Raw genomic sequence first — 25,563 nt, forward strand, 5'->3', positions numbered from 1 at the left:
ACTTTTGGATGCTCTTGGAGTATCGAGTGGGGTACCTGCAAGAGATTGAGCAGTTGAGGCAGGACCGCCGGCGAATTAATAAAGAAGTATGGAATACCATGTGGCGGCTGCCTGCAACCCAACAAGATGTAAGGATCCGAGGAGTTCCGCCAAAAAGTGACAGGGCAGATGGCCAAAGAAAGTCAGCAAGTCGTAGTTCGACTGGCAGGATGACGTTGAGAGACCATAGTTCCTGTGAGACCCTAAATAAGTCATACTCAGGCCAGACAGTAGGCTTGTTTAAGACTGATGACCGTATCACCCGGGGGAGCTGGTCGGGGAACGGAACAAACAGAGGGAGGAAGGTAGTGACTAGACAGTGTCTGATGATGCAGACAGACTGTAACTGGAGGGTCAAAGAGAAGGACCGATATTCTGACCGCTGGGGGCGGGGGAGGCCTAATGTAGAGAGGAGGCCGTATGACAGTTGGAAAAGGTTCTCTCGACCTGTGGGGCAAGGTGTGATGAGTGCCCGGTCTCGAGAGCCTGATGTAATGTTGTGTGTTCAACCCCACAAGTTTGAACAGAGGGGCGAGGTATGTGGTGTAGTAACCAATGTGTCCACTAGGGGACGCTGTGTGGATGTCCCAAGAGAATGGATGAGTGGCAGAATCCTGAAGGATGGTTATGTATCTCAAAGTGGGTGGCTTTGAGATGGAGACTTGTGTATGTGTGATCAGCAATAACATTGCTGAGGTATTGTTTCAAAGTGTAAGGGAGAAGTCATCAGGTAACTAGAGAGATGGACGGGTTCTGGTTACCTACGAACCCACCCAGGGGTGTGTCTGAAAACGCCTGTATTAAAAGGCTATGTGAGTGTGTGAAGGACCTGTGATGAGGTCATAGTCACGTGACCCGGTGGGCGTGGCTATAGACCATATAATGTGGCCAGGGTAGGTCACATGTGGTGAATGCAGGGACCCGTTTGGTCCAGAGTGGAAGGTCCCGTGTGCAGGATTGTCTCCTGGCTAACAGCCTGTGTGTGGCTGTGTGTAATGGCTGCCAGAGCCTGAAAGTTCCCTGGAGGGATATGGACGTCTGCAGCAAGAGTGCTGGAACCATGTGGAGACCCTGACGTGGGTGAGATAATTAGGAAGGCTGAAGAGCCTGTGTATGCTGGACATTGCTAACAGAGGGAAACTATGTAATGGACGCTATGCTGGTATGCTGGTAATGCTGTTCAGTGAACTTTCTGTTGCTGCTGTGGATTATGAGTGAATAAACCGCATGGACTGTTTTGATTTGATGAAAATCCTGTGCCGGATGTGATTTTTGTGGCTGCAAGCGAGTATCCACTACTTAGATGACAGCGCTACCTCACAAAATATATATATATATATATATATATATATAGTGATAAAACAAGCCGGGGTCCGGGTATAACTGACACTGGGTCAGGTTTATTAAAGGTGTAAGCAATGCATAAAGGAAATAAAACACTAACTAACAAAGTACAACCTAACTACCAGCTGGCGGGCTTCTCCCATCCAGCCAAACCACAGTTACAGTGGGCACTGCTTTCATTCACATGTGTCTCTCACACAGACAGGCTCTCTGTGACCCCAGGCTGAGACACTCACACAACCACCTGGCATCCTGTTATATACGCCTCCCATTATTCATTAGTAACCAGGTGCGATACTGACCAGACTAGGCCACATAGGAAAGGTATCTGGGCGAGATATACCTGCCCTCATCCACTATTCCCACATGATTCTCACATATCCCCCCCCTCTGCTCAGACCACTCCGGTCAAGCAATGACACCTGCCAAACAGTGCACTCGGGACAGGGCATCTGTACTCCTGGGCGGTGCTCCACCGTAAAAGTGTAGGCCTGCAGGGTAAGGAACCACCGGGTCACCCGGCTATTCCGTTCCTTGTGCAAGTGCATCCACTTGAGAGGGGCATGGTCAGTGATCAGCCTGAACTTTCTGCCCACCAGGTAATATTTGAGGACCTCTAGAGCCCACTTAATGGCTAGGCACTCTTTTTCTACAACTGCATACTTTTGCTCATGTTTATTCAGCTTCCTGCTGAGATAGAGGACTGGGTGTTCCACTCCGTCCCTCACTTGTGACAGTACGGCCCCGATACCAGTATCAGAGGCATCCGTTTGTACCACAAACTCGCTGCGGATGTCTGGAGTCACCAGTACGGTTTGAGAGCAAAGTGCCTGTTTTAGGCTATGGAAGGCTTTTTCAGCCGCTAAATTCCATTTAATCATGACGGAGTCTTTCCCTTTTGTAAGATCCGTCAGGGGGGTAGCGATGGCTGCAAAATTGGGTATGAACCGGCGATAATAGCCGGCGATCCCCAGAAAGGCTTGCACCTGCTTCTTGTTGACAGTTTGCAGCCAGTCCTGAACCGCTTGAATCTTATCGACCTGGGGTTTAACAATACCCCTCCCAATTACATACCCCAAATACCGGGCATCTTCTAGCCCGATGTGACATATCTTGGGGTTCGCAGTTAGACCTGCCTCCCACAGGTCGTCAATCACAGCTTGTACTTTCTGGAGATGAGTCTCCCAGTCCAAGCTGTAAATGACAATGTCATCCAAATAGGCCAAAGCGTACTGCCTATGTGGCCTCAGGACTCGATCCATCAGTCTCTGGAAAGTCGCCGGTGCTCCGTGCAGTCCAAACGGCATATACACATACTGAAATAAACCTTCCGGCGTAGCAAATGCCGTCTTTTCTCTGGCCGCCTCCGCCAGAGGGATCTGCCAATACCCCTTTGTTAGGTCTAGGGTTGTAATATACCGGGCTTTTCCTAACCGATCTATTAACTCGTCGACCCGGGGCATAGGGTAGGCATCAAATTTTGAGACCGCATTCTTTTTCCTGAAGTCATTGCAGAACCGGATGGTGCCGTCCGGTTTAGGAATTAGCACAATCGGGCTGGACCAAGCACTGTGCGATTCCTCAATGACTCCTAACTCAAACATTGCCTTCACTTCTCGGGAAACGGCTTCACGGTGCGCTTCCGGGATTCGGTAGGGTTTTACGTGAACTGTGACACCAGGTTCCGTTACGATGTCATGTTTCATTAGTGTAGTCTGCCCTGGTTTTTCTGAGAAAAACTTTTGGTTGTGAAGTAGAAACTGCCTGACCTCAGTCTTTTGCTGCTCCGAGAGAGTCTCTGCAACCCGTACCTCCGGTACGATATGCGAGCAGACGGGACGGGCCAGCTCCGCTGACAAGGCAGACCGATCTTTCCAGGGTTTTATCAGATTTACATGATAAATCTGTTCAGGTTTCCGTTTACCTGCCTGGTATACTTTGTAGTTTACTTCACCAACTCTTTCCTTAATCTCAAAGGGGCCCTGCCACTTTGCCAGGAACTTACTGTCCACCGTGGGGACCAGGATCAACACCCTATCTCCGGGTGCAAACGTACGGATCTTGGCGCCCCTATCATAGATTCTTTTTTGGGCTTCTTGAGCCTGCATCATGTGTTCTTTGACAGCAGGCATAACAGCCGCAATACGGTCCTGCATTTGTGTTACGTGATCTATCACCGTTTTAAACAGAGTGACCTGACCCTCCCAGGTTTCTTTTGCGACGTCTACCAGTTCGCGAGGACGTCGGGCATGCAATAACTCGAAAGGCGAGAATCCCGTGGAAGACTGGGGTACTTCCCTGATGGCAAAAAGCAAATACGGAAGTAAATAGTCCCAGTTCTTCCCATCCTTGTCGATAACCTTTCTCAGCATCTGCTTCAGAGTTTTATTGAACCGTTCGACCAACCCGTCTGTTTGAGGGTGATACACGGATGTGCGTAACGGTTCGATTTGTAACAACCGGCAGAGCTCCTTCATTACCCTGGACATAAAGGGGGTCCCCTGGTCGGTGAGTATCTGTTTTGGTATACCAACCCGACTAAACACATGCACCAGTTCCTTGGCAATCGTCTTGGTGGCCGTGTTACGCAAAGGGATGGCCTCCGGGTAACGAGTGGCATAATCCAAGATGACCAGGATATGTTGGTGTCCACGTGCAGACCGTGGAAGGGGCCCAACTAAATCCATCCCCATCCTCTCAAACGGGACCTCAATAATAGGTAGGGGTACCAAAGGGCTACAGAACCGGGGCTTAGGTGCAGAGGCTTGGCAGTCAGGACAAGACTCACAATATACATGAATATCGTTATGCATGCCTGGCCAAACAAAACAGTGTAATATCCTTTTGGTGGTTTTCTGGACTCCCAGGAGACCTCCCATCAAATGTCCGTGGACCAGGTCCAGCACTTGCCGCCGGTAGGGTTTTGGCACGACTAACAGTTGCACCGTGTCTTCCCCCTTTTTCTCTATCTGATATAGCAAATCATTCTCCAGGACCATGTAAAGATATGCCAGCCTAGAGCCAGGTTCTACAGGTACCCCATTTATCACTTTTACATTTGTCCTAGCCTGAGAAAGGGTAGGATCCTTTATTTTCTCGCTTTGGAAGTCATCTTTCTGGACTTCCAAATCCGGCAAACGGGGAGGTGGACGGCTGTCGGCCTCCTCCTCTTCCCTGGTCTCTTCCGTATCACCCGCCAAGACTGAAAACGGGGACTGCAGGTCATTTCCAGCAGACTCTTCCCCCGAGTCTTCCTGGGGGACCTCTTCCAGGGGTTCGGGTCCCACACGCGCCCTGGGAGAAGAGTCATGTACCCTGCTACCCTGGGGCATCAACCGATTCTCCCACAACTGCAAGAAGTGGGGAAAATCCCGGCCCAAGATAACATCATGCAATAGCGCAGGGACGAGTCCCACTTTATGTTGCACAGACCCATAGGAAGTAGTAATGCATATGACCGTGGTGAGGTACGAACAGGTGTCTCCATGCGCACACATTACAGAAAATTTGTCTGATGGTCCAGTCGGGGCTGACACCAGACTGGCCTTCACCAGAGTCACCACACTTCCTGAGTCTAACAATGCCACCACATTTTTTCCATCAATAGTTAAATCACACAAGTGTTTTTCCACATCCCTTTGACCGGCATTCACACTCACTACCCGCGCAACCATAGACATGTGGTTTTTAGAGTCTGTGACGTTGCAATGCATGGGTTCAGCAGTGACCGGACAGTTCGCAGCAATGTGGCCCATCTCTTGGCAGCGGAAACACCTAACGGGCCCCTTGCTTAGACCATAGTTCGTTACTCTCGGCCTTGCAGTGCGGGCAGTCCCGTTTTCCTCCCCCACTGTCTTAGGGATTTTTCCTTCTCCCCTACTCCCTGGAACAGTCTTACCGGTTCCACGTGGAGATGATGAAGAACGAGGTGGGGTAGCGTCGTCTCGGATTCCTTCCGCCACGGAGTAACGTTCAACCAGATCCACCAGTTGATCTGCCGTCGTAGGATTTCCATGGCTTACCCACTTCCTCAGGGCTGGCGGTAAAGCTCTCAGGTACTTGTCCATGACGACTCTCTGGATTATCTCTGGCGCTGTCAGCACCTCAGGTTGTAGCCACTTCTTCATCACGTGGATCAGGTCGAACATCTGTGACCGCAGTGGTTTATCCGGTTGATAAGTCCATTGATGCACTCTCTGTGCACGGACAGCGGTCGCCACTCCCAGCCGGGCCAAGATCTCGGCTTTCAGTTTGTCAAAGTCCTGCACGGCTTCAGGTTCTAAGTCATAATAAGCCTTTTGGGCCTCACCAGAAAGAAACGGGGCAATCAGGCCGGCCCATCGTGCCTTCGGCCATTTTTTTCGCTCCGCCGTCCGTTCAAACGTCGTCAGGTATGCCTCGACGTCATCTTCTGCCAGTACCGACTCACGTGAATCACTCTCGACTCGGCATCCAGGTTAACCTCAGGTAAGCTTGCCAGGGGCTTCGCCACCTGCTGGAGAAGCGAACGATCGCTAGCTGTCATGTCCAACAACGCCTTCAGCTGGGCCATCATCACCCGATTAGCTTCTTGCTGGACAGCGGTGGACTGCACCAGTGCTTTCACCACGTCCTCCATGCTCATGCTTCCAACGTGATGCCCGCATTCTCCACCACAATGTAATAAAACACTCCGGGATCGTCTTTGCTGGGGTCAAAGGTCACGTGCGTTTAGCATGAAACTCAGGTGCACAAGCCGGGATCCGGGTATAACTGACACTGGGTCAGGTTTATTAAAGGTGAAAGCAATGCATAAAGGAAATAAAACATAAAACAAATCCTTGCCCGTCCGGCACTAACTAAACAAAGTACAACCTAACTACCAGCTGGCGGGCTTCTCCCGTCCAGCCAAACCACAGTTACAGTGGGCACTGCTTTCATTCACGTGTGTCTCTCACACAGACAGGCTCTCTGTGTCCCCAGGCTGAGACACTCACACAACCACCTGGCATCCTTTTATATCCGCCTTCCATTATTCATTAGTAACCAGGTGCGATACTGACCAGACTAGGCCACATAGGAAAGGTATCTGGGCGAGATAAACCTGCCCTCATCCACTATTCCCACATGATTCTCACTATATATATATATACAGTATATATATATATATATATATATATATATATATATATATATATATATATATATATATATAAAAACCTGACCAGCACCTCCTAAGTGTGAATAGGTGCAAGCTGCAGTGACTGCAAAACATATATAAAAAAGGCACAGGAGCACCCGGTGAATGCCAAGACATATGATGTCAATGTGTCAATGGAAATAACAACTTCCAATGGCTCTGTCCCTCAGCAAGAAATACTTACAACAGCTAAGGTTCTTAGTGCATGATTTGGCCAATTCATGTGTGCCCGTCAACCGCGGCAATGTGACACTTCTCTGATGGGTCCTGTCTAAAGCCTTACCGCGGTTGACGAGCACACATGAATTGGCCAAATCATGCACTAAGAACCTTCGCTTTTGTAAGTATTTCTTGCTGAGGGACAGAGCATTTGGAAGTTATTTCCACTGACATCATATTTCTTGGCATTCACAGGGTGCTGCTGTGCCTTTTTTTATATATATATCTAATATATAAAGCTCAAAGTGGGTATGTATGTATGTATGTGTGTATGTATGTATGTGTGTATGTACAGGATTGGCATCCGCACCGTCGCAGCTACAGCCACAAAATTTGGCACAGTCACACGTCTGGACCCCGCGAGTGTCCTAAGCTATGTTGTGAGGCGAAATTTTAACCCCGTGTGTTCCAATTCACCAAACAGTTTTGCCCCTATCTACATAATGGGGAAAAAGTGTGTGCACGGGACTATGGGATGGAGGATATGTATGATGGGTATATGGGCATGGGACTATGGGATGGAGGATGTGTGATGGGTATATGGGCACGGGTCTATGGGATGGAGGATTTGTGATGGGTATATGGGCACTCGACTATGGGATGGAGGATATGTATGATGGGTATATGGGCACGGGCCTATGGGATCGTGGATATGTATGATGGGTATATGGGCACGGGACTATGGGATGGAGGATATTATAATTTGCTATAACTAACCACAGTTAGTTACTATGCCCGGGCATCCCATACTCGAGTGCCCATATACCCATTACACATCCTTCATCCCATAGTCAACCTTTATGACACCATAATGAGCGGCGGGGCTTGCAACCTATGATGACATCAGCGTCGCCATGGCAACCATTATGACATCATAATGAGGGGTGGGGCTTGATGCGCACACACTTTTTCCCATTATGTAGATAGGGGCAAAATTGTTTGGTGAATTGGAACGCGGGGTTAAAATTTCATCTCACAACTTAGCTTAGGACACTCTCGGGGTCCAGACGTGTGCCAAATTTTGTGGCTATAGCTGTGACAGTGCGGATGCCTGTCCCGGACATACATACATACATACATACACACATTGAGCTTTATATCTTAGATATAATCATTATAATTTGCTATAACTAATCACAGTTAGTAACTAAGCCCGGGCAATGCCAGGCTCTGCAGATAGTTCTTTATACCAGTAAGGCCGGTTACACATTTGTGTTAAAGGCTGCAGCGTCGACCTGCGCATGGCCGCAGCATCGGCCTGCACACAGCCGCCGCTAAGCCCCGCCCCTGCCGCGCCTCCACCGGTAGCTCCGCCTCCGGGCGCATGACGCTGCATGCGTCATGCGTCCCCTATCTTTATCACTGAGGACGCAGGTCGTGCGCAGTATATGTTTTGGCGGTGCCTGCGTCCTTTTGTCGGTGCGCCGACCAGCGCCAAATGCAACCTGTCGCAATTTGGTTGCGCTCGGCGCACCGTCAAAAGGACGCAGGCGCCGCCAAACGCATACTGGGCACGGCTTGAGTCCTCAGTGATAAAGATAGGGGACGCATGACGCATGCAGAAAGTGTACATAGGCAGAAAGCTGCCAATCAATGGTGGGGGAAACACAGAGCTCCTGAATATGGAGGTTTACATGACAGCAGGTTTACTAGTCCTCTAGTCATAAAACACTGATTTTATCAAAACGACATCAAACAGCCCAGTAAGTCACAACTCTGGAATCAAGGTTTCTGTGTCTACATTATTATGATCTAAGATTAGTTGGTAAAACATGGTGACATTATTGCTGCAGCATAATTCTAGTTTGTTTGTTGTGAAGAAATAACAAATGTGGCAGATAATCACATATAGCAGAATTCTACTCTTTTGGTGTTTTAAATCTTCATTTCTTGATTAATGTATTCCTCCATATTACATAATTTGTAAAGTTATATGATTTTGTCACATGTAATGGCAAGATCCAGTCATTTCAGGGTATTTCTCATTCATAATTATATCATTTCAATAATAGACACGTCAGAGCTCATAATGTCCTTAAATTAGACTTCATTATATACACCAGATATAAAAGTGAGATACATGGAGTGGGGAAACTTTAAAGCACTCTGGATTTTTTTCTTAGAATATGGAAGTTTTTCAAGCACATATCAACTGTATTTAACCACCAACTTATAACGAGCAAATTCCAAATTCAGTCAGTAGAATTGAGTATGTTCCACTTTTACAGAACATGTTGTATTGTATTTTGGCATGTCAGAAGGCAGCTCATTGTTTTCATTGCTAACTTAATCAACTTTTTTCCCTTTATTAGTATTTGCAATTTGTATGAGGACATTACTATCCCATTTAAATATGATCACTTAGTAATTCTTGGCCATAGCAAAAATGTATTAATCACTGTGTTGCATACATATGGTATTATGATTACATTATTCTGCAGTTTGTTATAATTGCAGCAAAATAAAAAAAAATATGTGACTTTAATTTACTTAGATTTTAATTACTTTGCCTAACATGTCAACATTTATGTATTGGAATACTAATGAAATGGAGTGCAGCCTATGTTAGATATACATCAGTGGCAGCAGTAGTATAGTTAGTGTCGTAGTGTTGCTCCGAGCCTCTCACTCAGAGGGGCCGACACAGAACGAGCACCACTCTAAACTGTATCAGAGTGTACAGCATGCTGTTACATCTAAACTCTATGGTAGATCAGGGAGACCACTATCTGTTCTGTAGTTGTAGATTGCTTTATACCTGGGGCCTACAGAATGTCAAAGTGAAGCAAAGAACAAGACCCAAGTGGGAGTGAAGTGACGTGATGATGTCAATACGCTAGGATGTCATTTTGTTCTGTGCCTGTCCCAGTGCGATGAGATCACCGCGTTGGTTGCCCGCACCTTGCTTCTGTCTGCTGGCAGACTCGCTAAGATCCATAAGTTGAGTATAGGATGTTTAAGTTTTATTTCATTGATCCAATTATATGAACAAGTAGATGGGCTGCGTGTCATTTGTTTTTTTTCACTTGATAAAGATACCATTACAGCTTTGAAATGCTTTGTGAATAAAAAACCTTATTCTCATCATCATTTCTGAACAATCAGTTTACTCCAGCAGAGCAACTCATATAATGTGGTAATCCAACTGGATCCAATAACTCCTGAAGGATTTATCCACTGGTCACTGGGCAGCAGCAGCTGTAATTCTTCATGCCTACAAAGAAGTTATGCCTGCCACAACTCCACCAGTTGAGCGTAACCGGCACTTATCCACTCTCCCTTCTTAGGTACTTTTGGATTTATAGATTATTTCAATAGTACTTGTACTATAGTCATACATTATACTGTGCATAGGGTAGCTATGGGAGCATCAGATTCTGCATAAGGGGATTATACTGTGAATAGGTAGCGTTGGGGGCTGTGTGAGAACTGGTGTGGCTGGCTACCAGACAGTGTGGGGAGCAATGACATTGTCTGTAAGGGGACTTCAAAAGCATTATACTGTTTGAGAACTACTGTAGGAGCCATCAGACTGTGTATGGGGGGCTTTTGAGTAATATACTGAGTATAAGGGTGCTTTGGAGGCAGACTCTACACCCGCTTCTCCATGCGAGTGGCGGTGGTATATCGTCCTCCCGGCCCCTCCCATCAGTTCCTGGATCATTTTGCCACTTGGCTTCCACATTTTCTCTCCTGTGACATCCCCATTGTTCTTCCCCTCTCCCCATCTGCTACTCACCTTTTATCTCTAACCTCTTTGTTTGGACTTTCGCAGCTTACTAATTCTCCAATGCATGAAGACGGAAACTCCCTCGACTTGGTCTTCTCTCGGCTTTGGCAGTGAATGATTTTGCAAACTCCCCTCTCCGGCTCTCTGACCACAACCTTCTTTCATTCTCTATCAAAAACTGCCAGGCTGCTCAGGTCACCCCCACTGTCCATACTTATAGAAACATACAGGCCATTAACACCCAGAAACTTATGAAGAACTTGCAGTCTTCATTGGCCCCTATCTCCTCCCTCTCATGTCCTGATTCTGCATTGAAGCATTACAATGACACACTTCAACGTGCCCTGGATGAATTTGCACCTCCTATACATAGAACACAACAAAACAGATGGCGACAACCCTGGCACACCCTGCAAACACGTTTCCTGCAGCGGTGCTCCAGGTGCGCTGAACGTCTGTGGAGAAAATCCAATCTACACAAAGATTTCATCCATTATAAGTTTATGCTTCGAACATACAACACTGCCCTACACCTCTCAAAACAAACCTATTTCAACACCCTCATCACCTCACTGTCCAACATCCCTAAACGTTTCTTTGACACTTTTCATTCTCCACTCAGCCCAAGAGTACAGGCCCCAACCACGGAGCTTCGAGCTGACGATCTGGCCAATTACTTCAAAGAAAAAATTCACCAGATCCGACAGGAAATTATCTCCCAATCACCTCATACAAAGCACTGTCCTCCTCCCCACTGCATCTAGCTCACTCTCTGATTTTGAATCAGTCACAGAAGAAGAAGTAAGCAGGCTCCTTGCATCTTCTCGCCCAACCACTTTCACCAGTGACCCATTTCCGTCACATCTACTCCAGTCCCTTTCCCCTGCTGTCACCCCTCACCTATCTAAAATATTTAATCTCTCTCTCTTCAGGCATCTTTCCCGCCTCATTTAAGCATGCCATCATACATCCACTACTTAAAAAAACCATCCCTCGACCAAAACTGTGCCGCTAACTATAGACCTGTCTCTAATCTTCCTTTCATCTCCAAACTCCTAGAACGCCTCGTCCACTCCCATCTTATCCGCTATCTCTTTGATAACTCTCTTCTCGACCCTCTCCAATCCGGTTTCCGCTCTTTAACCCCTTTCTGACATCAGACGTACTATCCCATCCATGGGACCCGGGCTCCTATGCCCATGGACGGGATAGTACGTCTACCGCGATCAACGGCGCCCACGTGGTGAGCGACGCTAATTGCGGCCGGGTGTCAGCTGATTATCACAGCTGACACCCGGCACTATGTGTCAGGGGCGGTCACGGACCGCCCCCGACACATTAACCCCTTGCACACCGCCGTACCGGGGTGTACCGGGGGTTAAAGGGAAGCATCGGCAGGGAGGGGGCTCCCTTCATGCTTCCCTGAGCCCCCCACAGCAGCGCAATGTGCAGCGCTGCTGCGGGGGGCTCTTTCCCTGCAGGTCCCTGGATCCAAGATGGCGACGGGGACCTTCGGGGGCATGCAGGGAGCTGGCTTCCTCAGTGCCTGCAAAGCGCAGGCATGAGGAAGCCTTCTGCAGTGCCTGTGACAGATCGCGTCCTCTGGGCCACCCCCCCGTGACCGCCTCAACTGTCAGTCCTCTCTGGAGCCTTTCCACTGTCTCTATTTCCTCAGCAGAACTTCCTCTTTACCGTGCTCCCTTCGCTGACTGACTCTTCCAGAACCTTCCCTCAGCCTTTTATACTTCCAGTTCTGGTAACTCCGCCCACCATCACCTAACAGTTTCTCTGACCAATGGCAGTTATTCAGTCCCACTCCTACACTCTCCAGTGCCCTCCAATGGGCAAGCTAAAACACTGCACCCTTTCTCTTTATCTTAGCGGTTTCACACCTACACTGTGCTACACCTCTGCTCACTACAGGCTGGTTTGTCTGTCAGTCCACCTTCCCTACATCATCCATAGTGAGTGAGTGTGTGTGGGTTACGCCTTCTATATATACGGTGAATCGGAGAAACAAATTTTTACACTATACTCGATACAGCTTGTATCTTGTTATACAGTACCTTTGTACCTTTGTCAGTGATCTGTGATGTGACAGATCAGCGATCTGTCACAGGACAGTGATGTCCCCCCTGGGACAAACTAATAAAGTTAAAAAAAAAGTGTAAAAATAATTTAAAAAAAATTGCTAATTAAATTACAAAAAAAAATATTCCCTAGTAAATTCATTTTTTGGAAATAAAAAAAAACAAACATAAAAGTACACATATTTGGTATCGTCGCGTCCGTAACGACCTGCCCTATAAAACTGTCCCATTAGTTAACCCCTTTAGCTAACCCCTTAAAAAATAAAAATAAAAAACAAAGCAAAAAATAATGATTTATTATCATACCGCCGAACAAAAAGTGCAATAACGCGCGATCAAAAAGACGCATGTAAATATCCATGGTACCGCTGAAAACGTAATCTTGTTCCGCAAAAAAAGAGCTGCCACACAGCATCATCAGAGAAAAAATAAAAAAGTTATAGCTCGCAGAATAAAGCGATGCAAAAATAATTATTTTTTATATAAAATTGTTTTTATTGCATAAAAGCGCCAAAACATAAAAAATGACATAAATGAGGTATCGCTGTAACCGTACTGACCCGAAGAATAAAAGGACTTTATCAATTTTACCGCACTTGGAACGGTGTAAACGCACCCCCCAAAAGAAATTCATGAAACGCTGGTTTTTGTTCATTCTGCGTCCCAAAAATCGGAATAAAAAGCGATAAAAAAAAGTCACGCACCCGAACATGATACCAATAAAAACGTCAACTCGTCCCGTAAAAAATAAGACCTCACATGATTCAGTGGGTCAAAATACGGAAAAATTATAGCTCTCAATATGTGGTGATGCAAAAACTATTTTTACAATAAAAAGCGTCTTTTAGAGTGTGACAGCTGCCAAAAAATAAAAACCGCCATAAATAGTAAATCAAACCCCCCTGGTATCACCCCCTTAGTTAGGGAAAAATAATAAAATTAAAAAAATGTATTCATTTCCATTTTCCCATTAGGGCTAGGGCTAGGGCTGAGATTAGGGTTAGGGGTGTGTTGGGGTTAGGGTTGGAGTTAGAATTGGGGGGTTTCCACTGTTCGGGCACATCAGGGGCTCTCCAAATGCAACATGGCGTCTGATCTCAATTCCAGCCAATTCTGCGTTGAAAAATTCAAATGGTGCTCCTTCCCTTTCAAGCTCTGCCATGTGCCCAAACAGTGTTTTACCCCCACATATGGGGTATCAGCCTACTCAAGACGAATTGCAAAACAACTTTTGGGGTCCTATTTCTCCAGTTGCCCTTAGGAAAATAAAAAATTGGGGGCAAAAATATCATTTTTGTGGGAAAAAATATGATTTTTTTATTTTCAGGCCCCGGCTTTATAAACTTCTGTGAAGCCCTTGAGGGTTCAAAGTGCTCACCACACATCTAGATAAGTTCCTTAGGGGGTCTAGTTTCCAAAATGGTGTTATTTGTGGGGGGTTTCCACTGTTTAGGTACATCAGGGGCTCTCCAAAGGCAACATGACACCCGCAGACCATTCCATCAAAGTCTGCAATCCAAAACGTCACTACTTCCCTTCTGAGCCCTGACGTGTGCCCATACAGTAGTTTTCTCCCATATATGGGGTATCAGTGTACTCAGGACGAATTGGACAACAACTTTTGGGGTCCACTTTCTCCTGGTACCCTTGGAAAATAACAAAGGGGACTAAATGATCATGTTTGTGGAAAATATATGATTTTTTTATTTTGACGCCCGGTCGTTATAAACTTCTGTGAAGCACTGGGGGAGTTCAAAGTGCTCACCACACATCTAGATAAGTTCCTTAGGGGGTCTAGTTTCCAAAATGGGGTCACTTGTGGGGGGATTCCACTGTTTAGGTACATCAGGGGCTTTCCAAACGCGACATGGTGTCCGATCTCAATTCCAGCCAAAAAAGTCGAATGGCGCTGCTTCCCTTCCGAGCTCTGCCATGAACCAAAATAGTGGTTTACCCCCACATATGGGGTATCAGCATACTCAGGACAAATTGCACAATAACTTTTAGGGTCCTGTTACCCTTGGGAAAATAAAATTTGGGGGTGAAAAGATCATTTTTGTGGAAAAAATATGATTTTTTAATTGTACCGCTGTACGTTATAAACTTCTGTGAAGCCCTTGTGGGTTCAAAGTTCTCACCACATATCTAGATAACTTCCTTGAGGGGTCTAGTTTCCAAAATGGGGTCGCTTGTGGGGGGTTTCCACTGTTTAGATACATCAGGGGCTCTCCAAACGTGACATGGCGTCCGATCAGAATTCCAGCCAATTTTGCATTGAAAAAGTCAAATGGCACTCCTTCCCTTCTGAGCTCTGCCATGCGCTGAAACAGTGGTTCCCCCCCACATATCAGGTATCAGCGTACTCAGGACAAATTGCACAATAACTTTTCCAGTCCAATTTCTCCTTTTACCCTTGGTAAAATAAAAAAAATTGAACCTGAATTATTTTTTTTGTGAAAAAAGTTAAATGCTCATTTTTTTTTAAATATTCAAAAACTTCCTGTGAAGCACCTGAAGGGTTAATAAACTTCTTGAATGTGGTTTTGAGCACCATGAGGGGTGCAGTTTTTTTAGAATGGTGTCACTTTTTGGTATTTTCTATCATATAGACCCCTCAAAGTGGCTTCAAATGTGATGTGGTCCCTAAAAATTAAATGGTCTTGTAAAAATGAGAAATCGCTGGTCAACTTTTAACCCTTATAACTTCCTAACAAAAAAAAAAAATTGGTTCCAAAATTGTGCTGATGTAAAGTAAACATTTGGAAAATGTTACTTATTAAGTTTTTTGTGTGCCGTATCTCTGTGATTTAAGGGCATACAAATTCAAATTTGGAAAATTGCGAAATGTTCAAAATTTTCGCCAAATTTCCATTTTTTTCACAAATAAACATAAGTTATATGAGTGAAATTTTACCACTAGCATAAAGTACAATATGTCTTGAGAAAACAATGTCAGAATCACCGGGATCCATAGAAGCGTTTCAGAGTTATTACCTCATAAAGGGACAGTGGTCAGAATTGTAAAAATTGGCCCGGTCATGAACGTGCAAACCACCCTTGGGGGTGAAGGGGTTAAGGGCCTGTCACACTAAGCGATATCGCTAGCAATATCGCTATAACGTCACTGGCTTTTGTGATGTTATAGCGATATTGCTAGCGATATCGCTATGTCTGATACTTACCGCCGACCGGCTCCCCCCGCTGATTATCGCTGATTGCGCGAGAACGTCCTGGGCCGTTTCTCGTCGTCAGCTTCCTGATGGGCTTCCTGTGGCGCCGACGAGCGACGCGTGGATGCGGGCGGAAGGACGTCAGGATCACCTCGTCTGACAGGTAAGTAGCGACCCCCGACCCCTGCTATGTCGCTGGTGAGATCTGCCTGTGTGGCAGCTCACTAGCGACCACTTAACGATGCACCAGCGATCCTGACCGCGTCATATCGCTGGTCGAGATCGCTGGTGCATCGCTAAGTGTGAGAGTACCTTTTCACTCTACTGAAACTGCCCTCACTAAAGTCTTTAATGATCTACTAACAGCTAAATCAAATGGTCATTACTCCATGCTAATTCTCTTTGATCTCTCTGCAGCATTCGACACTGTGGATCATCAGATCCTCCTCACTATGCTCCGTTCCATTGGCCTCAAGGACACCGTTCTCTCCTGGTTCTCCTCCTATCTCTCTGACCGCTCCTTTACTGTATCTTTTGCTGGCTCCTCCTCCTCTCATCTTCCCCTTACTGTTGGGGTTCCTCAAGGATCAGTCGTAGGCCCCCCTCCTCTTCTCTTTGTACACTGCACCTATTGGTCAAACAATCAGTAGATTTGGTTTCCAGTACCATCTCTATGCTGATGACACCCAGTTATATGCATCTTCTCCTGACTTCACGCCTGCCTTTCTAGAAAACAGAATACAAAAGAAAATGAAGCCAGCTCACCACATTGCAGGTGCACGGAACTCCGTCATGATGAGATGTGATGCAACAGAAAAAAAAAACAGATCTTCGTTCCAGCTCCTTGCTTAAAAATTTTCAAAATTTTATTCCATTGATTAAAATATAACAGAAGACATGCTCCAACACCACACCATGTATGCACCATGTATCCTTTGTGCATACATGGTGAGGTCTTGGAGCATGTCTTCTGTTATATTTTAATCAATGGAATAAAATTTTGAAAAGTTTTGAGCTGGAACAAAGATCTGTTTTTTTTTCAAGAAAACACCAGTGTTTGTCTAAACGCTGTGTCTAACATCATGTCCTCACTATATCTGAAAATGAACCTGTCAAAGACTGAACTCCTTGTGTTTCCACCCGCCATTAATGATGTACCTATACCCGACATTGCCATTTCCGTGTGTGGTTCCATTATTACTCCCCAGCAACATGCCCGCTGTCTTGGGGTCATACTTGACTCCGAGCTTTCCTTTGCCCCCCACATATGATCACTGGCTCGCTCTTGTTATCTGCACCTCGAAAACATTTCTAGAATTCGACCTTTTCTAACTTTTGACTCTGCAAAAACTCTTACTGTTTCGCTTATTCATTCTCATCTCGACTATTGTAACTCTCTTCTAATCCGTCTCCCTCTTACCAAACTCTTCCCTCTCCAATCTGTCTTGAATGCTGCAGCCAGGATCATATTCCTCACCAATCATTACACCGATGCCTCTACCTTGTGCAAGTCATTACACTGGCTACCCTGCCACTCCTGAATCCAGTACAAACTTATTACCCTCATCCACAAAGCTCTCTATGGCTCAGCACCACCCTACATCTCCTCCCTTGTTTCAGTATACCACCCTACCCGCGCCCTCCATTCTGCTGATGACCTGAGGTTAGCATCCTCAATAATCAGGACCTCCCACTCCCGTCTCCAAGACTATACACGTGCTGCGCCAATTCTTTGGAATGCACTTCCCAGGTCAATACGATTAGTCCCCAATCCCCACAATTTTAAGCGTGCCCTGAAAGCGCATTTATTCAGACTGGCCTACTGCCTCAACACATTAACTTAATCTATCCCTGTGTGGCACAGTTAAAAGTTTTACTATAACCAGGTTCCCCACATCATGTTCCCATATGCTTTATACATCCATTATCTCTCTGTGTCTGTACTGTTACACACTTAACATTATCGCTGGTCCATACAATCAGGGCAATTGTTACCACCCACCTTTTCTGTCTACCTCTTTCCTCATAGATTGTAAGCTTGCGAGCAGGGCCCTCATTCCTCTTGGTATCTGTTATGATCTATGTGATTATTGTTATGTTGTAATGTCTATCGTCTGTACAAATCCCCTCTGAAATGTAACGTGCTGCGGAATATGTTGGCGCTATAGAAATAAAATTTATTATTATTATTTATACTATGGGAGGGCTACTATTGAGGCCATCATACAGTGTGAGGGACATTTATATTATTTATAGGTGGGGCTTTGGTAACATCATACTGTGTGAAGGGCTTTGAGGACTATCATACTGTGTATAGGAAGCTGTTGAGACATTATACTTTGTATAGGGGGCATTATACCATGTATAGGAAATCAGTAGGGTCATCATACTTTATTTAGGGAGCTGTTAGGACATCATACTCAGTATAGGAGAGCTACTGGGGCATTATACTGTATATAAGGAGTTGTGGGGACATCACCCTGTGCATAAGGAAGCTATGCTGACAACATAGTGCATATATGGAGCTGGGGAGGCTATCATACTGTGTATAGGGAGCTGTGGAGGTAATCAAGCTACTGTATGTATAGGGCAGCTGTGAGGATAACATATTGTGCATAGATGAGCTGTTGGGATAACACACTGTGTATAGGAGAGCTGTGGGGCATTATATTTTACGTATGGCGGCTGTGACATCATTCTACTTTATATTGAGAATTTGTATGTTCTCCCCGTGATTGTGTGGGTTTCCTCCCACATTCCAAAGACATACTGATAGGGAATTTAGATTGTGAGCCCCATCTAGGACAGTGACAATAATGTCTGTAAAACACTATGGAATAATGGTGCTATACAAATGAGTAAAGTAAATAAAATAAAATAAATATAGGGAGCTGAGGGGACATCATACAGTGCATCGGGAGCTATGAGCTTATCATACTATGTATAGGGGAGTTGTAAGGGTATAATACTCTGTACTAGAGAGCTGTGAGGACATCATACTGTGTATAGGGGAGTTGTAGATGGGAGGCTCAGTGGCCATTACTACTCTACATGGTAGGAATCCGGAGACATTATTTAACCCCTTAACGACGCCGATACGCCTTTTAACGGCGGTAATTAAGTGTACTAAAACCACAGCGCCGTTAATTCACGGCGCTGTGATTTAAGTGAATAGCGCCCCCCAGTGTCGGATTTTCTCCGGGGTCTCAGCTGCCAGGGGTAGCCGAGACCCCAGAGAACATGAATCGGTCGGTTTTTACCGACCCCCGCTTTTGCGATCGCCGTTATTAACCCTATAACGGCGATCGCAAAAAAAAAAAAAAGCCGCGATTTTACATTTAATTTCTCTCTCCTCTGATGTGATCGCACATCAGAGGAGAGAGAATTAGGGTCCCCGATCCCCCCCCGGTACCTCTTCGTGGCCCTCCGTCACCTCCCGGTGGTCCCACGTCCCGCCGGCATCCTCCGATGGGCGCCGCCATCTTGAAAATGGCGGGCGCATGCGCAGTGCGCCCGCCGGGAGTCTGCCGGCTCCGGCTGGCAGATTCCATTCATTATTTTGATCACTATGATAAACGATCATAGTGATCAAAATAAAAAAAATAGTACATAACCCCCCCGTTTATCACTCCCTTATATAGGCCAATATAATGAAATAAAGAAAATATTTTTTTTTTCAGTTTTCCATTAGGGTTAGGGTTAGGGCTAGGGTTAGGGTTAGGGTTAGGGTAGGGTTAGGGCTAGGGTTAGGGTTAGGGTAGGGTTAGGGTTAGGGGTAGGGTTAGGGTTGGGCTAGGGTTAGGGTTGGGCTAGGGTTAGGGCTAGGGTTAGGCTAGGGTTAGGGTTAGGGTTGTGCTTGGGCTAGGGTTAGGGCTCGGGTCACGACTAGGGTTAGAATTAGGGTTAGGGCGAACTAGAATTAGGGTTAGAATTAGGATTAGGGATTAGGGTTGGGATTAGGGTTAGGGTTGGGATTAGGGTTAGGGGTGTGTTGGGGTTAGGGTTGGAGCAAGAATTGAGGGGTTTCCACTATTTGCCAACTTTGGGGGTCTAAAAATTGGGGTCTAAAAAATCACTTTTGTGGAAATAAAAAACACTTTTTATTTTCACGGCTCTGCGTTTATAAACTTTTGTGAAGCGCTTGGGGGTTCAAAGTGCTCACCACACATCTAGATAAGTTCATTAGGGGGTCTAATTTCCAAAATGGGGTCACTTGTGGGGGGTTTCCACTGTTTAGGCCCATCAGGGGCTCTGCAAGCGCAACATGATGCCCGCAGACCATGCCATCAAAGTCTGCATTCCAAAATGGCACTCCTTCCCTTCCGAGCTCTCCCATGCGCCCAAACAGTGGTTCCCCCCCACATATGGGGTATCGGCGTACTCAGGACAAATCGCATAACAACTGTGTGGGTATGATTTCTCCTGTTACCCTTGTAAAAAATAAAAATTTGGGGGCGAAATGATCATCTTTGTGGAAAAAAATAGATTTCTTATTTTCACGGCTCTACGTTATAAACTTCTGTGAAGCCCTTGGGGGTTCAAAGTGCTCACCACACATCTAGATAAGTTCCTTAATGGGTCTAGTTTCCAAAATGGGGTCACTTGTTGGAGGTTTCCACTGTTTAGGCACATTAAGGGCTCTCCGAACACAACATGGCATCCAATCTCAATTCCAGCCAATTCTGCGTTGAAAAAGTCAAACGGCGCTCCATCCCTTGCGAGCTCTGCCGTGTGCTGAAATAGTGGTTTACCCCCACATATAGGGTATCGGCGTATTCAGGAGAAATTGTACAACAAATTTTGTGGTTGATTTTCTCTTTTAACACTTGTGAAAATAAAAAAAATTGGTTCTGAAGTAAACTTTTTGCAAAAAAAAGTTAAATATAAATTTTTTCATTCCACATTGCTTTAGTTCCTGTGAAGCACTTAAAGGGTTAATAAACTTCTTGAATGTCGTTTTGAGCACCTTGAGGGGTCTAGTGTTTAGAATGGTGCCAATTTTGGGTATTTTCTGTCATGTACATCCCTCAAAATGACTTTAAATATGATGTGGTCCCTAAAAAAAATGGTTTTGTAAATTTTGTTGTAAAAATGAGAAATCGCTGGTCAACTTTTAACCCTTATAACTTCCTAACAAAAAAAAAATTTTGCTTCCAAAATTGTGCTGATGTAAAGTAGACATGTGGGAAATGTTATTTATTAAGAAATTTGTGTGACACATCTCTCTGATTTGAGGGCATAAAAATTTAAAGTTTTAAAATTGCAAAATTTTCAACATTTTCGCCGTATTTCCATTTTTTTCATAAATAAACACAAGACTTATCGAAGAAATTTTACCACTAATATGAAGTACAATATGTCATGAAAAAACAGTCTTAGAATCAGCAGGATCCATTAAAGCGTTCCAGAGTTATAACCTCATAAAGGGACAGTGGTCAGAATTGTAAAAATTGGCCTGGTCATTAAGCTGCAAACTGGCTCTGTCGCTAAGGGGTTAATAAGTGGGGACTTAAGAAGTATTATTGTTATAGCGAGGCATTATTACTTTCTAGGGGCAAAATATGGGTACTGTTTTGTAGGGCTCTTTTACACAGCAATATTATTTTCTAGAGGGCAATTTTATCATCTAGGGGTTGCAAATAATGTGTTGGGCACCAAAAGGAGTATTGTTTTTACATTACACAGCAGGGTCTGTAATAGTTACACGTTAGGCAGCAAAAGTCCCAATATTAGGGTAGCAGTTGGCTGAGGAGTTTTCACAGGTCGGGAATAGATGGGGATAGTGCTGGAAATGTGAGAAGTCAAATGTATCAGTGTTGTAAACTCTACAAATGACTTGTGGCTGGAATAAGTTGTCATGGCAGTCTGGGACAGAATGAAAAGTTGGGACAAGTCAACTGTAAGTGATTACCTGAAGACGAGCTGAACTGTAATCTCTAATATATTATGCAGGACTAATATCTACAGGTATGTATGATCACAGCATGGTGATAATATCAGTGTTGGTCTTTGTGTAGAGTTTATTTTAGTAACAGCATGATCATCTACTGAGGTTTCCCTACACCCATGATAAGGATGCACCAACGTAATCGTAAACATGGTTACTGGTTAAGGGAGCTGTTAGCGCCGCTGCCGGCCGCTCTGCTGCCGCTCCCCAGGTCTCCCGCTCTGGTGATGTGGGGTCATGTCGGGTGCCTCCAGGCTTGCATACCTTCCGGGGCGTCCACCGTCTGCGCCTGCGCCGTGAGCCTCCTTAGGCTGCGGGCGTGCACTTGCTTACTTCCTTTGTTTGGTTTTCAGGTAACCCAACCCAGAAGTGCTCTCCTCCTCTGTGTCTGGCATCAGTATTTCTGGTGCTTTCTCCCTCACATCGGCGCCTAGTGATTCACTGGGGTGCATACCCTGTACTGGTGTGTCTCAGGTCCCAGCGCTCTCCCCAGGGTGCATTATTTGCTTTCTCTCATATCTCCAGTACTTTACCCTGTGCGTGCTCTGCTCTCTCCAGGTCTCCTGTACTTTATCCTGTGCGTACTCTGCTCTGTCCTGGTTTCCTGTACTTTACCCGGTGTGTGCTCTGCTCTGTCCTGGTCTCCCCCTTACATCACTTGGAACGCGCTCAGCTATGCCCTGATCTCCGTCACATTTCCCAGTGCGCAACCTGCACCACCTTGGTCTCTGTCTCCTACGAGCTGGTCCCTGGTACTAGCCATTGCGGTATGCCTACCCACTGGGCCTGTTCCTAACGCTCCCTGTATAGGGGGTGGTTCCACCTGGTAAGCTCGGTCCTGTGATCCAGTGGGTCCACTCTAGGAACCATGACATAATCATCAGGCCATGGATCCTGCTAGTGCATCGGTGGCAGCTCAAAAAGTGTTGCTAATTTTGCGGGAGAATCAGAGTCGAATCATGTCCTTGTTAAAGTCCATGGAATCTCAGTTGTCTACAAGCTGCTGACCCAAGTAATGCTACCCATCTTGCAGGCCTTCAGCAGGAGCTTGTTCAGCAGCGAGATACTCAGTCGCACATATTGGGCTATATGGCCTGGGTGGATGACCGTCCGCTTTCACTGCAGTCTACCGCCACGGCTTCTGCACAGGTTCTGTCCCATGACTCTGGTGCTTCTCATCCTCCTCCTCGTCTGAATAAACCACCTTGATATAATGGTGACCCCAAGCTATGTCAGGGTTTTTTGAACCAGTGCCATCTTAACTTTGAATTACTTCCTCAGCAGTATCCTACCAATCGGTCTAAGGTGGCATTTGTGGTATCACATTTAGAGGGAGAAGCTCTGGCTTGGGTAAATCCACTGGGAGCATGATGAAACTGAGGATACTGAAGACGAACCCTCTGATATTATCAATCCCACCAGAGTTATCACCGTAGCTCTGCTCAGACTTTCTCATCTTCCATCGGGTAAGACATTTGTGGCAGAGGTCGACAGAATAAAGATTCTCCACTGGGGCCACTCCTCTAAATTAGCCGACCATGCCGGTGTCAGGAAAATGATGGCTCTCATCTCTCGCTACTGGCATTGTCTCCGCTGAGATGTGGAAGACTTTACGGCTTCCTGCCCATACTGTGCAATGAACAAGATCCCTAGGCAACTTCCTACAAGGCTCTTCCTGTGTCCTCTGCTCCCTGGCAGCATATAGCCATGGATTTTATTACCGATCTACCGTGTTCATTGGATTGCATGGTTCTTTTTGTGGTTGTGGACCGTTTTTCTAAAATGGCACACTTTGTTCTGTTACCCGGCCTACCTTCGGCTCCGGAATTGGCGAAAATCTTAATTAACCATATCTTCAAGTACCATGGCTTCCCCCTACACATATTATCCGATAGAGGGGTACATCTTACGTCCCACTTCTAGAGAGCTCTATGCAGACTCATGAAGTTGACCCTAGATTTTTCCTTGTCCTACCACCCCAAAACTAACGGCCAGGTGGAGCAAGTTAACCAGGTCCTGACTTCTTATCTTTAGCACTTCTGTAATGTCCATCAGGATGATTGAGTCAGTCTTCTTCCCTGGGCGGAGTTTAGATATAACAATCATTCCAGCGAATCCTCTGCCAAGTCTGCCAAGTCTCCGCTCTTCATCGTGTCAGGTCAACACCTCAATATGCTTCTCCTGGTACCCCTTGTCTTGGGTGTGCCAGCGGCCGATGCCATGTCATTGGATTTTTTCTGGATCTGGAAAGAGACCAAATATTGACTTGAGAAAGCCTCCTATAGGATGAAAAGACATGCGGACAAGAGACGCTTGGATTCCACTAAATTTCTTCCTGGTGAAAGCGCATGGCTCGCATCCAAGTTTATCAGACTCAAGATTCCATCATACAAGCTGGGCCCCAGGTACATCGGTCCCTTTGAAGCTTTAAAGCAACTCAATGAGGTCACTTACAAGTTGAAGTTACCTGCCTCGCTCTGTATCCCCAAAGCCTTCCATGTATCGCTTCTTAAACCCGTGGTGCTCAACCACTTCCATGCCACATCCAGTCATACTCCGCCATCCGTTAACACCGGGGATGTTTTTGAGGTAAGAGATATTGATTGGAAGGGTTTTGGCCCTGAAGAGAGGTCATGGGAGCCCCAAGAGAACATTCATGCTCCGCATATCCTTGGAAAGTTCCTCGCCAGTCTTAAGAAGGAGTGGCATAAGGGAGGGAGTACTGTTACCACCGTAGCCAGTCACCCTGCCGCCGCTCCCTGAGTCTCCCACGCTGGTGATGTGGGATCACGTCTGGTGTCTCCAGGCTTGCGTACCTCCTGGGGCATCTGTGATCCGCGCTTGTGCCGTGTACCTCCTTAGGCTTGCTTAGTTACTTTGGTTTCCCGGTGACCCGACCCAGAAGTTCTCTCCTCCTCTGTATCTGGTGTCAGTATTTCTGGCACTCTCTCACATCATCACCTGGTGATTCACTCGGGTGCATACCCTGTACTGGTATGTCTCAGGTCCCAGCGCTCTCCCCATGGTGAATGCTTTGCTTTCTCTCATATCTCGACTACTTTATTCTGTGTGCGCTCTGCTCTGTCCAGGTCTCCCATACATTACCCGGTATGCGCTCTGCTCTGTTCTAGTCTCCTGTACTTTACCCGGTGCATGCTCTGCTCTGTCCTGGTCTCCCGTATGTCACCCAGAATGCGCTCAGCTCTCCTGATCTCTGTCACATTTCCCAGAGCACATCCTGCGCCGCCTTGATCTATGTCTCCTATGAGTTGGTCCCTGGTACTAGCCATTGTGGTGTGCCTACCCCCCGGGCCTGCTCCTAACGCTCCCTGTATAGGGGGTGGTTCCAGCTGGTCAGCTCGCCCAGGACCGGTCGGTCCCGTGATCCAGTGAGTCCACTCTACGAACCGAGACAGGAGCACTCAGATATTTTTTTCCTCTACCCCTGTGTCAAACCCCTAGCTACACCTCTGTATAGAAGTCTTGGGGACTTTTGCTGTACCACAGATGGCCTGTCCTGGGAATGCCGGTTGGATGACAGACAGAGCTCCCACTCATTGACTAAGCACTACACATTTTGTACATTTGCAGAAATTCTTATCAAAAGTGCTATAAATGTGTCATGCTTTGGGATGGGATTAATTTTTTTTACTGAATAATAGCAGGAGGTGAATCATAAAAAACACCAACAAAGTTACTTATTTATTTTAATTATTTACATGTAAATATGTAATTTCCCCTGTAGTAATCACGAAAATGCATATTTAGCTACTAGAGATGAGCATATCAATCCCTGTAGGATTATCTTCCAGTTGAATTTCCTAAAATGTGGAAGTTCCCACAAA

Source organism: Dendrobates tinctorius, unplaced genomic scaffold (genome assembly GCF_039654945.1).
Source record: "Dendrobates tinctorius isolate UK_male_01 unplaced genomic scaffold, ASM3965494v1 ptg000183l, whole genome shotgun sequence".
Classification (NCBI taxonomy): Eukaryota; Metazoa; Chordata; class Amphibia; order Anura; family Dendrobatidae; genus Dendrobates; species Dendrobates tinctorius.